Below are 17520 nucleotides of genomic sequence, written 5' to 3'. Positions count from 1 at the left end.
AATTATAAAAGAGCCAATTTTGATTTTGCTAGACAATGATCAATAATGAGAAAGTTGTTAGCACACACTCTTAGAACAAATCGTACAAAAGCTGTCACTGAGGCAGTACCCTTTTAAAAGGTACTAAGATTACACATATTTAGGGTGTAGCCTTCCTTTTGAAAACGATACCGCCCCAGTGACAGATTTTGTACCTTTTTTTTTTTTTTTTTCTGGACATGTTTCTGAGAAATTTCACTCTTTTTATGTTTATGTTGGTCCCTGATCAAGTTTTGGCATTTTCTACTTACCTGGTTTGTTTTTGCAATAATGACCTAACTGATTGAACTGTATCTAATTTAATGACTATTTGCAAAATAATTAAATACATGATAGTGAAATATTTTCATTGACACTGCAACGATATTACAGTACTGTTTGAATTTACGTATTATGAAAACACTTTACATTTTAATATTTAATTTAACTTGAACAATGTTTTTACAGCATTTATTTATACATATAAATACATGAAATGTGGGATTGGTTCAACACTATACAAATATTGCAATTATTAATTTCTAAAAATATAAAACATGTATTTATGTATTTATTTTAATTTAAACATTTATAAACATAACTACATGGCCATGATCTGAGCTTCTGTATTTCAGAAAATGACATTAGTATCATGTAAGTAAAATTGTTGAATGTTAGCATATAATACAGGAGTGATTGGGTTTTTATCAGTTTTGCAATGACCCAATTATGTGGCGAAGTGTAAATGTAATATGCATACCCAATCGCAAAGCAATCAACATGAAGTGACCAAGTGTAATGATAATTTTATAATAATAATTTTTTATGATTATTCCAACTTTCTTCCATACAGCTGACAAGCTCTGGTGACGTGTGGGTATCAAACATTGTGACTGCTGTCGGAATTGCTCTTAGAACTCAAATCTGCACATCTGTCAGTCTCCCAGCTCTGCGGCATGAAGCCCAGAATTGTCCTTGTCGTTAAGACCTGATTAATATTTGTCCCCCTGGTGCTCAGCCAGAGTGCTCAATAACACAATATTTCCAGCATCAGTGCTCTGTCAGGCTGCACATTTCATGTCTTTATCCATAGTCGCATTGTTCCGTTGTTGTTGATGGTTTGGATGTTGAAGATGGAGGGTTTTTTTCTCACAAAAATGGCAGGTTATCTACGACGGCGACAGAGAATCAAGAACGATGGGTAGATATCATTGAGATATTGGTATCAAATCAGTTCAGGACAGGTATTCATTGTCAAACTACCTACAAATGACACATTTTGTAACTCTTCTTTTTTATTTATTGTTTTTTGTTATATCCATTTTCTTTGCTGTTACAGCACCTGCATTTTGTAGTCTAGTGGTGGTTGTGTAGCCTCTTCCCTTTTCTATCACATATTTCACGACTGCCTGAGTTATACTAAGGTGTCCACCCACAGCCGAATTTCCCCACAGTGTTGTAAATGCCCTTCAGTGTTGTAAAAGTGAACTATGTAGGGTTACAAAGACATCTGGCTGGATAACAGCTGTGAAGATATTTGATTCGCTGAGTGGAAGTGTTTTTTCTGAGACAACTCAGACTAGTCTTCTGTAGGACATAAGACTGATTATGCAGTTACTGCTGTGGTAAGGACAGATAGGGCTGCATGATGCATATCAAATTGCAACGGTTTTTACCTTTTTTTATTTAATTTTATATCTAGTAGATGAACCACAAATTTTCTACTTTCCAGTGTGTTACAGGTGGAATTAGTGAGAGGTGCATTCTCATAAGTATTTGTCCAAATTAGTCATATTTTTGCTGTTTCCTGAGAGAAAAAGAACATATCAATGAGAGATTTCTGCTAAAAGTATTTTTATAACAGTTAACATAACACTTAATGCACAGATAATCTCAATGCAACACATAAGGATTAAAATCTGCAAAGCTTTCATTATATAGTACATTATACTAGCCTGACTTCGTCATACTCATATTTTAGGCAGAATGTGAGTCTGATACTGCTCCATAGAGCTTTGATTATGAGGCGTGTCTTAACCGAACCAGAAAAAAAAAAAAAAAAACTCTGCACTCAATTGGATAGACCTACAACCAACCAGAGCAACGCAGTAAGTGATGTATGTAGAGCGAAGCATAGTTGTCAACAGAGCTCAACAACTGCACACACGCAGGAAGAAGTAGTAAAGTAATGCGTAAAGTAGTAATAAAGCACTCCATGAGTGCGACCAAAGGAGAAACCACAATGACCACAGGGTTTTCATTGCGTCCCATCTTCTTAGCGACCATCGGAGTCAGCTGATAAATTAAACTTTTGCCGAATCCTTAAAGCCCGCCCTGGCAATTTGATTGGCTCAGCCTTCTGGGAGCCGAGCATAAATACTCCTCAACGGATCGAGTCCAGACCGAACTTCCCGACCAAAAAATGTTGTGGGCGGGGTTTGGGCTGGCACCCAGGCTAACATTATACAGCTGTGCAAACAAAGTCACTTATTAGTCCAGGTATTTATATATTTTGCCGTAGTGTGTCATTAGAACTGTGGCGACGTCTCCAAGACGCTTGAAGAAACCTATCTGCAAAGCTACAGTACTGTGAAAAGTTTTAAGCACTTGTGTAAAAATGCTGTAAAAAATAATGCTTTCAAAAAAATCTCATGAATAGATTATTTATCAATTAACTTCTGTTAACTAGATGAAATCAATATTTGGTGTGACCACCCTTTGTGTCAGTTTTTGTCCTAGGTTGCATATAGTTTTTCAGGTAGCTTTGCAGGAAGGTTTCTTCAAGTGGCTTAGATATGTTGCTGCAGTTTTTCTGGATTTAGTCTGTCGCAGGTTTTTTTTTTTTTTTTTTTTTCATGTAATCACAGATGGACTCCACGTGGATCATACCGGCTGTTGTCAGACACATTATTACAATTAATGGCAAAAGGAATGTTAGGAAATGTGAACTGACTGACACACTACACTACATCAAAAGATATAAATAATTGGCTTAAAACCTTTTTTTTTTTTTTTTGGTTGGTGAAAATAGTGCCTAAGACTTTTGCACAGAATTGTGTGTGTGTGTGTGTACACAGTATATTTTTAAAAATGTATAACCTTACAAAATATTTCCAATTAAAATAAATGCTTATCATATCTTTCCATAATAATATTAAGCAGCACGTCTAGATAAATGTTTCTTGAGCAACAAATCTGTTAGAAGGATTTCTGATGGATCATGTGACACTGAAGACTGGATTAATGGAATAAATTACATTTTACAATACACAAGTTATTTTAGATCACAAGAATATTTATAATTATAATGTATTGTTGATCAAATAAATGCAGCCTAGGTGAGCAAGAGACTTCTTTCAAAAACATCAAATCAACCCCACATTTTTTAAATAGTAATGTATATTAACCAATAATATCATGATTTAATGTGTGATTCAATCAAATCCTGATAGACAAAAAGCCACATTATTGGCCATTGAATATTATGTTTGACTCAGAAATACATCATATTACGTATGCTAATTGTGCTGTGAATGCATGGGACCTTTTGTAACATGGATTTATAGAGATTTTTTTAAACAGAGATTTTTACGCCACTGTTAGTTTTGGGTAAACACATGTAATGAGCACGAATTTAGATCTCAATGACACAGGAATCCTCTCTGCTGACAAGCATGGCCAAGATAACAGCAGGATGACTTGGGGATTATTTTCAGAATCATTGAGAGGTTTATGCTAAATCCACACTCTAACATACCTTAACAGACAGCCAAAAAGAGCTTAAGTGATGGAGAAAACAGGACAGAGACAGAGAGAAGAGAACTTCAGCAGTTCAGTTGAGAAGAAGGCTAGCATCAGGACTGCCTCTTCAAATGAGTGTTTACACACCGAATGAAAGCAAGCCTGCTACCCTGCTTCTGTCACACATTTATTCAAATATTATCCATATTGTTCCATTATCCATTTTATGTCACATTTGTGAAACAGAATGTAGAATAACTTTTTATTACAGAGAATTAAAGATTAAATGCCACTACACTGAAAAAAAAAAATTGGTGTAATTCACTCAGAATTGCTTGGAAATTTCAAAATTACAAAGTAACGGCTAGTAAACATTGAATTAAATGTCAAGTTTTGAATCAGAACTACAGAAATATCATTTTCTTGTAAAACATACTCAAATAATCTGTTTTGTTAACAAATATTTAATCTTTTTTTTTTAGTGTGTGTCTCCGATAGTCAAGTCACATTCATTTCTAGTGCTTTATACAATACAGATCGTTTCAAAGCAGATTCACTTTAATACCCAGGAAATAAATAACAGAATCAATGATACAAACTTCATCAAATATGAGAAATTCAAATTTTGCTGTAAAGCAGCTCTACAGAACACAGTAGACTGTCATTATTCAGCTCAACTGTGTAAAGTTTGTTTTTGGCTGACTTAATTTTCAGCAATATTAATGATTTGACTACACTGACACTGTTGGATGAGAACAAAACTTGAACTGAATTTAGCTGGATGACGGCACCACTGTTTTCTGCAGAGCTGCTTTATAGCTCTTCAGCGTATCCTGTGAAGGCCAGCGCTGAAGGACTCCTCGGAGATGCAAAGCTTCCTAAACAGGCGAGTGGCAATTAGCAAGCAAGAGGAAGGTCCTCTTGAGTGTTTTGCTGTTTATGGTTCCGTGGCGGAGCAACCAGCAGACGTGTGCCGCCTGTGGAGAAACCACTAAGCTCGCGGTGACCACGCTGCCGCAGACGCTTTCTCTGGGCTCGCTGCATTTTATTCTCATTTGTATTCTGCTTTGAGAAGCCCTCTTTGCCGCCAGGTCAGATATCCCTGCCTATTAACAAATGACAGGAAGAGTTAACTTGACGGACATGTTTATTGTTCTTGGGATGGTCCGGCCTAATGAGGCCCATCGGCCTAGGGTGCTGAGATTACACTGGCATTAGAGGACACGTCCAAAAAGGTTCAGCTGTCCTGTGCCATTTAAACACACAGACTGCACACTTGTCCCGCCTGACACCACTTTACCCCTGGTACTGTTTATCTAGACAATGATAGCTTGTGAATGATTCCTGGTCTTGGCCACTAATCATTACGTGAGGGTTGATTCTCTTGTTTGTTCTAATGCTACACCTGATAAAGCACTGCTTTGATAAACTGCACCAATTAACGCAGAGCGAGCTGAATTACTCAGACGACATTCTGACTTTCCAACCGCAAAATGGCTGTCCTTTGCAAGTTGTGTGGAAAGAATTTGTAGCAAAATTACTGTATGCGTTCTAGTTGCAAAATTATTTAAATATGCAATATGGGTCATTGACCTTATGCTCATTAAAAAAAATTCAATTCTTGAATACACCTCTTTTGTTTGAGTATGTTTTTAATTTCTAAATGAAAATTAATGTTGATATTTTTAAAATGCATGTCGTTGAAACAACTGCTTATATCATAATGAAGAAAAACGACTCAAATAATGAAATTCTTAACCGGAGTGTTTGGCATGGTAATGGATATGACAGTGTTTATATGTTTGATCTTGGTGGAATAGATCTGCTACTCTGCTGCTATTGCTGCTGCTGCTGCAAATCAAGTACAGAGACATGTCAATACATACACGACGCACTGCTGTAACCAAGACATCCTGCTGTACAATATAGCATAAATGAATACCCGTAGTAGATCTATGCAGGTGGAGCTGGGGAAGGTGGAGGGTTTCTGAAAGTGCGCAGCAACTGCTACAGCAAATGCTACCAAGTATTTGAAGTTTGAACAATGAGCTCATTGGCTACACAGCAGGAACCAATCAGCTGTGCCCTATAGAGTATGATGTGATTCCGTTAAGGACCTATCAGCCTGCACCATCAAGAGTTTTAATGACAGAACTTTGTATTTGTAAAAATATTTTACCACAGTTGCTTCAATGCTTATTAATAATTTAAAACTTTTGTAGAAAAACTTAATATGTATGAATTAATAATTCATGATTGAAAAAAAATACACTCACATGTATTTAAAGTGAAATCAACATGGAGAGTACATACCTACTTGCTTTTAACAGTTTTTCCTTTAATGTGGGCACTCGTATTTGTAATTAGCCTGTATGAATACATGGTTTGTAGTTTTTTTTTTTAAGTCGCCCTGTAGTCAATAATTTTATCCCCTAAAACTCCTCTTTGATCACCAAAATGAGATTTTTAAACGTTTTTCCTGTAAAAATTCATGCCTTAAAATAGCTTGAATGTAACTCTGAACCTTGCTTCATTTAGTGTACGTGGATACATGAATATGCAAATTAGGCCCGTCTCCACTCACTCACACCAGCTCATAGATTCATACCAGCTCATAGATCCACTCGGTCAACTTCACTGAGGTATACGCTGAACAATGGTATCACTCTTTACAGCGTCGGACACATAACAGTAATTAATATGATTATCCTTTTACTTGACTACTTTATTAAACAGTTAATAATGTGTTGCTAATGTTACAAACCATGTTCCCGTTCACCATCTCAGAGTCAGACAACTGCCTTCTAACAATCAACATCCTTAGAAACACTTTGAACAATGCAGAGCTTCAGTGGAGAAAGGCATATAGTTCATCATAACATCGTAATATACATCATATTGGGCTATATTGTTAAATTTACCCGATTTTTCATATCAACAGAAAAACATACCAGGATAACCTGGATTCTCTTGAGACTCCACTGCTTCAGAGTGGTCATAGTTAAAGATATGCTAAAGCCTGCCCGCACGTTGACGGGATTTGATACAAGGTAGTTTGTGATGTAAAAACACCAGCGATTTCATACCGCGTTTTTCCAGATCACTGCAGTTTTAAAGAAAAAATACTGAGCAATGGTGTTGACTTATGAACTTAAAGCATATTAAAAACACCATATAAACAACATTAAAAACTTTAACATGTCATATACTTTTTTCAAGGCTTTCCTCTGGTTTCATGTTTACTACTTTGAGATATAAAACTGATAGCCAAGGATTTAATTTTTGTTGTTGTTAGTTAGTTCCACCATATGCTGGGGCAAGAAATTAACCCCTCCCCCATGTGGTAGTCCTGTTTTGAAGTTTCAGTGACGCCTCTCTTGAGGAGGTTACACATTTTAATGCAACTTCCAAGCATTTAGCATCAGTGTTGTTGTTAAGATATATTTCCAGCCTTCCTTTTGTGTATTAATTGGCAATCTGTTTGTTTTCCTGGAGTATTCTTATTATATGCTTCAGCACATCAACACAAATGGCAGTTTTTGATGTTTGTCTAAGAGACCCAGGGATATATCTGGATGCACCCTGTGTTTTCAAGACTCACTGCTTTTTCTTGCATGTTCCTTTCTCTTCCTTCTCATCCTGTCATTTGAATGATAAGCACATAGCTACTCCACAGCAGTCAATTGCATCTTGGGGCAGAGGCTCTATGATTTTGTGGCAAGATCTGGAGTAGAAGTAATTAATGGGCATCTTAATTGGTGCAAGTGTGTCTTCTTAGCCCTAGCCTTCACTCGACCCTGAACTGTTGTAAACCTTGAGGGTGGCCATAACACAAGCTTTAGCTATTACAAAGGGGAATGCAATAATTATTCTGAAAGATAGTCTTTTTTTATGTCAAGGAATGAGATCCAACCCTTGTGGTCAGAGTTCTCTGTCAGTGCTTTACATTATTATTTTTATTTTTATTTTTATTGGTAAGTTTACCTTGATAGAGAAAGCAACGCAGCCAATAAGTGCCTAGCATACAGTATATGACAACATCTTGGTAACACTTAACAATAAGGTTTGATTTGTTAACATTAGTTAAATACACTTAATCAACATGAACTATCAATAAAAATTAATTCTAAAGCATTTGGTAATCTAAGTTATGTTAATATCAACGTTTACTGATACATTAAAATCAAAAGTTGTATCTGTTAATATTGTTTAATGAACCTGAGCTAACATTAACAATGAACAGTTGCATTGTTATTAAATAACATTAAAAAAGATGAACAAATACTGTAACAAATGTATTGCGTATGATAGGTAATGATAGTTAATGCATTAACAAACGTTAACTAATGGGACCTTATTGTAAAGTGTTACCAACTTCATTAATACGGTTTTAAAAGATAACTCATTGAGTTTGTTTGATATTATATAGAGCTGAGATGGATCTATTATGCTTATTTAATACATATGATTGAAACATTTTAATTATTATTTTTTTTTTATTCATTATTAAGCATGGTCTATTATTGTAATCGCCAGCTTTCATCGGTCCTGAGGCCTTAAAAGATAAAAAGCTTGCAGCCTTGCTCTAAAGCGGATGTTTGAATTTTAAGTGAGTTTTTACAGGTCATTAAACAGAACAACCTCTTCTGTCTTTTTAAAGACTAGCTCTGATGTGTCCAGCCACATTGAGAGAGAAGCAATTAAACCGTGCACTCAAAAATACATTTACTCACACTCATGTCATTCCAAAGCCATTTTGTATTTATTTTTTTTCCCATGCAATGATTTTTTTTAATGGAAACTTGAGATTTCAAGACACCAAAAAGTATGATAAAAGCAGTCCATATGAATCAGTACACAACATTATGCATTTTCTAAAGCTATACAAACTATTTGTATGAGGAACAGACTAAAATGATCAGTCATTACTCCATGAGAATCGTCCGCTCCAGTAAGATGTCAACTGCTATCCTTTAATGGTGCAAATGTTATTTACATGCAAAACACAGGTTAACCTGTTAAGCTGCAACCCCACTTTTGAAAAATCCCAAGAAATGACATACCCAAACTGAAACAGATACAGTTCATGAACCCTTTGTACTAAAAGCACAAGTATGATCTCATTTGAAAGCTGACACCTGGCAGTTTATTGTAATGTAGAATTAATTATTGTCATAATGACAAAAAATGTTATAAATAGCTTCAAAGTTTTGTAAAGTTATTAGAAATTATTTTTTATGAAACATCCTCATGAAAATAAAATTGAAGTTGGCCCTGGAGCAATCTAGAAATGCACTACAGCTAATGCCACATGTCTAAACATTTTATGTTTAAAATCTTAAGATAATAAGTCCAAAACTCTGTATTTAGTGAAATGTTTTTCAAGACCATGTCATGTGACTTTATTTTGATTTGATGCTAAAATGCTACTGATGTTTATTGTCATCTTCTTACCATCTATGCAGTATATTGTCTTTATTGTTTTGTGGTGCAAACGAGCCCCATTCAGTCTCAGTCTCCCCCTGCACACATTCACACCTCTCCAGCCTGGTTATGGCTCTAAATATGCATTTCTTTTGTCTGCATTATAGTTACTAACGACTGGCTATTCACATGCTATTCATATGGTTTCAGTCACTAATTTCTTTTCTCAAAGTTCACCTCACATTCTAAACTGTTTTAACCTGTTAAGCTGCAACGCCACTTTTGAAAAATCCCCAGAAATGACATACCCAAACTAAAACAGATACAGTTCATGAACCCTTTGTACTAAAAGCACAAGTATGATCTCGTTTGAAAGCTGACACCTGGCAGTTTATTGTAAATGTAGAATTAATTATTGTCGTAATGACAAAAATTGTTATAAATAGCTTCAAAGTTTTGTAAAGTTATTAGAAATTATTTTTTATGAAACATCCTCATGAAAATAAAATTGAAATTGGAACTGGAGCAATCTAGAAATGCACTACAGCTAAAGCCACATGTCTAAACATTTTATGTTTAAAATCTGAAGATAATAAGCCCAAAACTCTGTATTTAGTTAAATGTTTTTCAAGACCATGTCATGTGACTAACAGTTAGGGCTAGCTAGCATGTTAGCTTAGCACACCATCAATACACGACAATATATGAGATTAAAACCATATTTATGTTCAAAACGTACTTTATAACTCAAGCTGAATGTTTTAAATAATCTTCTGTGATCTAATTTAGCTTCAGATAAAAAAATCAGACAGAAAATATATTATTTGATAGTATTATGCACAATGATGAAGCCTATATAGATTAGCATTACATTATAAATATAATCTATTATTATAAAAATACCTGGCATGGCTTGAAGAACACAGGCAAATCAGATATCATTGCAATCATGTTTATTGTCTTCAAAACATCTTTTATCTGCATGATTACAGCCGATCTCTGTTAGCTGTGTGTGTGTTCGAGGCTTCCTGGAATGTCACATGATCATGGCTCTTCTTCATGTGCCATATATGGACTATATTACTGTGCATATAGCGCCCTCAGCCTATTGGTATGAATTGAAAACACTGTGAATTAGAATACCAAACGCTCATAAAGATTACATTGACGCATTTGGGTATAAATTCAATAAATATTATTCCTGTCTATAGAAATATGATGTGAATCTAAAAGAATCTATCAATATTTCTCCAAATCTGCACATTTTTGAGCTAAAGCCCTGATGGACGTTGTTTTGTGTATCGCTGTCATGACGACAGCACGGGAGTTTTTTATGAATGGGAGCGGCTGACACGCATAATTCATATTAAAGGTATCGACTCATTTTTTCATTTCATAACTCCTGACACAAATTAAGACATAACTGTCACTATGAGTTTCTCAGAATACAATAGTGGTCAAATACTGAAACTTGAGTCTTATATCTTTTTAATGATGTATAGTTTGTCAAGGTATAACATTAAATCTGATAGTAATTTTGAATTAAATAAATAAAAAACGCTTCAGTGCGCCGACGCACTGGTGAAGCTTAACAGGTTAAATGCATTTCTTGAATAAAGAAACATTTCAGTAAGCATTCAAAAAATAATAAAAATATAACTTCTAGGTGGCAGGTGCACCTAGGGCTAGCTAGCATGTTAGCTTAGCACACCATCAATACACGACAATTTATGAGATTAAAACCATGTTTGTGCTTATAAACTTACTTTATAAAGCAAATCGAGTATTTTAAATAATTTTCTGTGATCTAATTTGGCTTCAGATAAAAAAATCAGACAGAAAATATACTATTGTATAGTGTTCTGCACAATGATAGTCTATATAGATTAGCATTACATTATAAATATAATCTATTATTATGGAAATACCTGGCATGGATTGAAAAACACAGGTAACTCAAATATCATAGCAAACATGTTTATTGTCTTCAAAACGACTGTATCTCCATGTTACAGCCATAGTTACAGCGCGATCTGTTGTTAGCTGTGTGTGTGTTCGAGGCTTCCTGGATTGTCACATGATTATGGCACTTCTTCATGTTCTAATACTGTGCACAGGGCGGCGAGGGCGCCCTCAGGCTATTGGTATGAATCGAAAACACATTAACAGAGTATACAAACGCTCATAATGATTACATCGACGCATTTGGGTATAAATTCAATACATATTATTCCTGTCTATAGAAATCTGATGTAAACCTATGAGAATATATCAATATTTCTCCAAATCTGCACATTTTTTAGCTAAAAGCCCGGAAGGACGTTGTTTTGTGTATCGCTGTCATGACGACGGCACGGGAGTTTTTTTATGAATGAAAGCGGCTGACGCGCATAATTCATATTAAAGGTATCGACTCATTTTTTCATTTCATAACTCCTGACACAAATTAAGAAATAACTCGCTATAAGTTTCTCAGAATACAATAGTGGTCAAATTCTGAAACTTGAGTCTTATATCTTTGTAATGATGTATAGTTTGTCAAGGTATAACATTAAATCTGATAGTAACTTTGAACTATTTATAAAAAAAAACGCTTCAGTGCGCCCGCGCTCTGGCAACGGTTAACAGGTTAATATACACTTGATTATCTAAATATCAATGCATGTATTACAGTGACAATAAAAAAAATTCTATTTGTTTCTGTTGGCTGCATGACGATACAGTTTGCTGTTTCACTTCACTAGCTTTAAATATGCAACTTCACTGGATAACAAATGCATAAAAACGACCAGCTGGATTTAAACTTATGCAAATACACTCACCTAAAGAATTATTAGGAAAACCTGTTCAATTTCTCATTAATGCAATTATCTAATCAACCAATCACATGGCAGTTGCTTCAATGCATTTAGGGGTGTGGTCCTGGTCAAGACAATCTCCTGAACTCCAAACTGAATGTCAGAATGGGAAAGAAAGGTGATTTAAGCAATTTTGAGCGTGGCATGGTTGTTGGTGCCAGACGGGCCGGTCTGAGTATTTCACAATCTGCTCAGTTACTGGGATTTTCAAGCACAACCATTTCTAGGGTTTACAAAGAATGCTGTGAAAAGGGAAAAACATCCAGTATGCGGCAGTCCTGTGGGCGAAAATGCCTTGTTGATGCTAGAGGTCAGAGGAGAATGGGCCGACTGATTCAAGCTGATAGAAGAGCAACTTTGACTGAAATAACCACTCGTTACAACCGAGGTATGCAGCAAAGCATTTGTGAAGCCACAACACACACAACCTTGAGGCGGATGGGCTACAACAGCAGAAGACCCCACCGGGTACCACTCATCTCCACTACAAATAGGAAAAAGAGGCTACAATTTGCACGAGCTCACCAAAATTGGACAGTTGAAGACTGGAAAAATGTTGCCTGGTCTGATGAGTCTCGATTTCTGTTGAGACATTCAGATGGTAGAGTCAGAATTTGGCGTAAACAGAATGAGAACATGGATCCATCATGCCTTGTTACCACTGTGCAGGCTGGTGGTGGTGGTGTAATGGTGTGGGGGATGTTTTCTTGGCACACTTTAGGCCCCTTAGTGCCAATTGGGCATCGTTTAACGTTGCCACGGCCTACCTGAGCATTGTTTCTGACCATGTCCATCCCTTTATGACCACCATGTACCCATCCTCTGATGGCTACTTACACCATGTAAGGACCATCCATTGGCCCAACGACGGAATCCAACGGCCTGGCGAAGGTTTAAAGCGTGTATGTCTTTTCAGCGATCCAGTGAAGTTCACTTAATTTATTGGAACTTAGTTTTAGTATTACTTTAGCTCTATGCGTAATCTGACTCCAATTTCAAATGATAACCAAATTTAGATCGTATTTCTGATTAGAAAATACTCATAAATATTGATTATGAATTAATTTAGATCTTTGATTATTCTGATTATCCCATACTTTCAATTATTCGTTCATTACGGACCTAGTGTCGCTTTGAGACGTCACGTCGCGACTGCGCGCTCACGATCACAAACCAGCCAGTCCTGAAATAGTCAGAGGGTGTAGTACAAATATTTTACCCTATGCGGTCGCACACTACAGACCCATAGGTGTAATTTATATAATATTTGTAGCATACAACATGCTAAGTCAGGGAATAGTCAGAAATCAGAAGGTCTCCTAAGATGTGCCCCATGGTCCATTCAAAGTGCCTTCAGTTTGATCTATTCTGGACAAGGATTTGCGGAAACACCAGACTACACATTAATCTACTGGAAATAATGATTTCAGAAGAATGCAGAATAAATCAAGGTTAACATTTATTTGTCAGGTAAAAATGTATCATGCCAATTACAGAAGTAAATTATTAAAAGCCAATTCAAAAATACATGACATCATTTACTCAAAGATGACTCTAAAAGTAAGTAATGTTTTCCTGACAGAGACACACAGTAATGTGTCAGGACCTTCCAACAGGAAAATACTGAAACATTACTGTGGGGGAAAGATCCTGGTAAAAGATTCCCAATGATTGCTCTGTCCCCTCACCTTAAATACCAGACCAGAACAAAAGGGGTTAAACAAATGTTGTTTAGAGTTGGTTGGGCCAATCCATGTACCCTAGGGGGGTAGCACCTGGTTTCTTGAGATATCGTAAAGAGATATCAGCCAGAGAGGAGATACAGGATTCTCCTAAGTTCTTCAATCTTTTTCATTAAACCAATGACTGCAATGAAATTAAGACCATTTTACCAATCGCACTGTGCCCTTTAAAATGACACCAAACATGAAAAGGAAAAACAACATATTCACAAGATACATCATATGTGATATATAGACATTCTTAATGAACTTTCAGTGCCTTGAGGAGGGAGAGGGGGGATGAGTTGAAGTCAAACAGGGGAACAATGAGATAAGTTTGGGCAGTACAAGGTTCTGTGCTCTGCCTTTGTTGTCCGCTGTCCAGGGTGCATTTTATGGCGTTATTGCAGGGTGAGTTTTGTTTTAACAGGAAAATCAGTTCTTACAACCATGTCACAAAGCTCGAATCATTTCAGTGTTTCCCACAGAATTAGATTCTATTTGCGGTGGTGTGGTGTTTGGGGACCGGGGGGGGGCCGTTATTAGTGGTGGGCCGTTATCGGCGTTAACGTGAGACTCTTATCGCGCGATAAAAAAAATATCGCCGTTAATCTATTCCCCAAGTTGGGTTGGGAGATGGCTCTACTACACAAGCTATGATGACGCAATCTACCCGCGGCCGCGAGGTAAACCCGGCTGCAACGCATATTCGTCGTCATCTTAAGTAAACACGGCTGTAAGTGAAAGCTGCAACATCCATTATTTGGACTTGGTTCGGATTTAAGCCGTCCGACAAACAGCAGCAAACTATCCGAGTGTGTGGTGGGGTAACGGTTCGGTAAGTTAACACACGAATAATCCGTTCTACCACCTCAAATTCAAAACGAAACATGACATCACTGAATACCAGCGCGTGCGTATTATTCTCATTCCAATATATCTTAGTGGTGTAACGTTAACACATAATCTCTGTCTACGCCCGATTTAAAGAATCGTTGTTGTGTTTCTTTTTTACTGAAAAGACATCAGTTAGACAATATTATAACTTTAAATTTGGGGTTTCATAAGCTCCAAGCCATAATAAACATTAGACCTACTTAAGATCTCTGCAGCTAGTGTACTTAAAATTTATTTATCTGCAAAATTATGTTGTATACTTACAGTTTTGCACAATATATGTTCTCAAAACTACATATACGAGAAACCCGTTCTCAAAGACTTAGGCTACTTTTATAGTCATTATTTGGGTAGCACACATATTCTGAATGCCTTCGGCAGAATTCAAATGAGCCATTTTAATCTAGATTAATCTAGATTAATTTCAAAATTAATCTAGATTAATCTAGATTAAAAAAATTAATCTATGCCCACCTCTAATATATATATATATATATATATATATATATATATATATATATATATATATATATATATATATATATATATATATATATATATATATATATATATATATATATATAATGTTTATATATATATATATATATATATATATATATATATAATGTTTATATATACATCATATATATAAACTTTATATATATATCATATATTTTTATTGACAAGTGCACATTGCCAACACTTAGTGTCAGATAACTTAAAGACTTTGCCATTGCTACACTTTCTATGCTATGACTGCTCCACAGACTTTGTTGCAAATTTTGCGCGCACAAAAACCTGGAACTGGACACACACACACACACACACACACACACACACACACACACACACACACACACACACACACACACACACACAGAACTGGACCTGGACACACACAGACTCAGACACACACACACACACGCACACCTGGAGATTGAGGTGGACAAAAACCAACACACACCAACCTGAACCTGGAGATAATAATAATATAATGTCTAGTCTGGTGGCTGTGATATGAACCTACCAAAGTCCGTTGCAATGATTTTTGGAATGACTGATCGCGAGAGGAAAAAATTACGTTTTAGTCGCATAACATCGGTTCATGGAAACGCCGTCATTTCGCATTAGTTGTAACGTTAATGGATATTTAGAAGAAAAAAAAAATCGCAAAAGTTTTGCGCGAATCTGTAATGAAACGCGACCGCGCTTAACATCTAGACAACTTCTCAGAGTTATGTTGAGCAACAGTGTTCATTATACTAACCATTCAACTCCGGATTGATTCTGGAATCTTCGCTGGGGGAATAAGCATTAAGCACCGGCAACAATCCGCCCTCTACATGCTAATGTTTTGATTCAGATTGTGCGGTAAGAGAAGGAGGGGCTAGTCGTGCCTCCATTGTCAGTTTGTGAGAGAGAGGGGGAGCAAGCAGCGCGAATAAAATAAAATTTTACCCATATTAAATAGTTAAAAAATCTGAATCAATCCGTGGCGGTCAGCGTTGATATGTGGCGGGCCGCCACAAATTAATGAATGTATGGGAAACCCTGCATTTCAAATGGGTTTCTTGAACATGACAATGAGTTCACTGTACTAAAATGGCCCCAACAGACACCAGATCTCAACCCAATAGAGCATCTTTGGGATGTGGTGGAACGGGAGCTTCGTGGCCTGGATGTGCGTCCCACAAATCTCCATCAACTGCAAGATGCTATCCCATCAATATGGGCCAACATTTCTAAAGAATGCTTTCAGCAGCTTGTTGAATCAATGCCACGTAGAATCAAGGCAGTTCTGAAGGCGAAAGGGGGTCAAACACAGTATTAGTATGGTGTTCCTAATAATCCTTTAGGTGAGTGTTTTTTACATATGTCATTAACACTAACATGCACATAAAGTGAAGCTTAAATTTGTATATATGGATTTTTTTAGTGCCAAAACTGTTGACTGTGGTTGTCGTTTTATAGCTCCCAATGTGTAATAAGTATTTACCATTTATGACATGTCACCTGTGTTTACCGGATCGATTTCATACACTGCAGCCCTATTCCGGTTATGGATTTTCTGTTGTTTTAGTGACTGATGTAGAAGCATTGGATTATTTGTCATTCCTCTGCCTGCATCTTAGAGGACATTACAACTTAATTCAACGCTTTCCTAAATGAGATATGACTCAGCGTTTTTTTTTTTTTTTTCTCCCCGAAACCATTTTCATTTTCTATTGCAGCACTATCCAATGCAGCAATTGTTTTTATGCCAAGAAATGAGATATGAATAGCAGCCGGCTGTTAATTTTGAGCAAAGACCGCTGAAGCCATGACCGACCACACCAACCAGCCATACTTTCATTAATCAGAAAGCTACTCAGTTGTGGCCCCAGTTGAGCCACACTTTTGTTTATCAAGCATTGTCCCTGAACAATATGTGAGCCTTCTTAGCATAGTATTAGGGGGTCGAAGAGATTACACATCCTGTGTGTGACATGCGTCTTAGTTTTAGTTTTTCAGTGTACAAAAGTGTGTATAAACGCTGCTATTTTGTCAAGTTCTTTTCTCAAGGAGAACTGTTGAGTGTTCACATGACAGAAAACAGCAGGTGGTGCTTGTTCAGAAAAATGCAGCCTCAAATTATGGCGACTCGCAACATGAAAAATATGGTGTGGAGACCACCTGCTTCTCTCAGCATCGGGACAATGGGAACAGTGATTTATGAATAGTCTTTACTTATTTGGAGGCCTGAAACGAGGGCAGAAGTGCTGATGTCAATGTGGTGGGATAAACGTTATGAATTGTGTTATGTGTCGTCACTTTTCTGCTAAGCCAACTGGGTCAAGTCACCCAACCAAAAAAGTTCCAGA

General features: G+C 36.5%; 1 protein-coding gene across 1 annotated transcript in view; it reads left to right on the top strand.

Annotated features, from left to right (window-relative positions):
* The window catches only part of ca10a (carbonic anhydrase Xa), a 190229-nt gene that overhangs the window by 72264 nt on the left and 100445 nt on the right, over positions 1 to 17520 (top strand). The gene's annotated exons all lie outside the window — the stretch shown is intronic.

Source organism: Scardinius erythrophthalmus (genome assembly GCF_964197995.2).
Source record: "Scardinius erythrophthalmus genome assembly, chromosome: 18".
Classification (NCBI taxonomy): domain Eukaryota; kingdom Metazoa; phylum Chordata; class Actinopteri; order Cypriniformes; family Leuciscidae; genus Scardinius; species Scardinius erythrophthalmus.
This window is presented reverse-complemented; position numbering and strand designations above follow the sequence as displayed.